Source organism: Bison bison, unplaced genomic scaffold, assembly GCF_000754665.1.
Source record: "Bison bison bison isolate TAMUID 2011002044 unplaced genomic scaffold, Bison_UMD1.0 scf7180017864053, whole genome shotgun sequence".
Taxonomy (NCBI): Eukaryota; Metazoa; Chordata; class Mammalia; order Artiodactyla; family Bovidae; genus Bison; species Bison bison.
In genome coordinates, this window is record NW_011494625.1 from 4,430,041 (window position 1) to 4,430,871 (window position 831).

Genomic DNA, 831 nt, shown 5'->3' on the forward strand with positions numbered 1-831 from the left:
GGGCGCCTCGCCCCACTTTGGACCCCGCCCGCCGGGGCTTTCGGTCTTCGAGAATGGGGATGCCCGAGCCCCGGGCCACGGCCCGAGGAGGCTTAGGAGCCCGCTGTCACCCCGACCGGTCCGCAAAGGGTCCCCCCGGCCCTGAAAACAAAGCGACTGGTCTGACATGGAGTCAGTCTCTGCGCCCCGCACCAGCCAAGCCACGAGTTCCCAGCTAAGCAACCGTCCCCTTGGCATGCACTCCGTGCCCCATTCACTGGGGGAAGGAAGGGCGAAACAGGAGGGGCTGGTAAAGGAAAAAGAATTAAAATAGTCCACGGAGAGGAGAGGAGGAGGGAACGGAGGACACGTCGTTCACCCAAGCCCACATTCTCATTTCAAGTGAAGACCCCCGCCGCGCCCCGCACAGACCTCTACGCTCCACATTCCCAGCTCCAAATGCCAAAAAGAGAAGGGGGGGTAGGGGGGAGCCCAAGCCGGGAATGCCACCTACTATTTACGTAGCTAAGTCTCTGGCGGCGGCCCCCTCCCCAGCCCCCCTCCTAGCGGGGGGCTAGAAGGGGGCTGGGGCAGCAGCCGCCAGGCCCGTGGGTCCCGGGGCTTCCCCGGCTGCCCCACGAAGCCGAGCTCCCGGGACTGTGGGTTTTGAAACGGGCTCCAAGGCGGCGCGCTCTATCGGCCGGGCGGGCTCCGCGCACCGGAGGCTGTGGGTAGCCCCGCCGGGATTCCCACGGTCACGCAGCTGAGGGCGCGGCGGCCAGCAGGCTCCCGCCTCCACCCCAGGGATGCGCCGACCCAGTAGCACAGACCGAGAAGCTGCCTAGAACTTCT

General features: G+C 66.5%; 1 protein-coding gene across 1 annotated transcript in view; it reads right to left on the minus strand.

Annotated features, from left to right (window-relative positions):
• The window catches only part of TFAP2A (transcription factor AP-2 alpha (activating enhancer binding protein 2 alpha)), a 16,731-nt gene that overhangs the window by 15,177 nt on the left and 723 nt on the right, over nucleotides 1-831 (minus strand). The window lies entirely within an intron of this gene.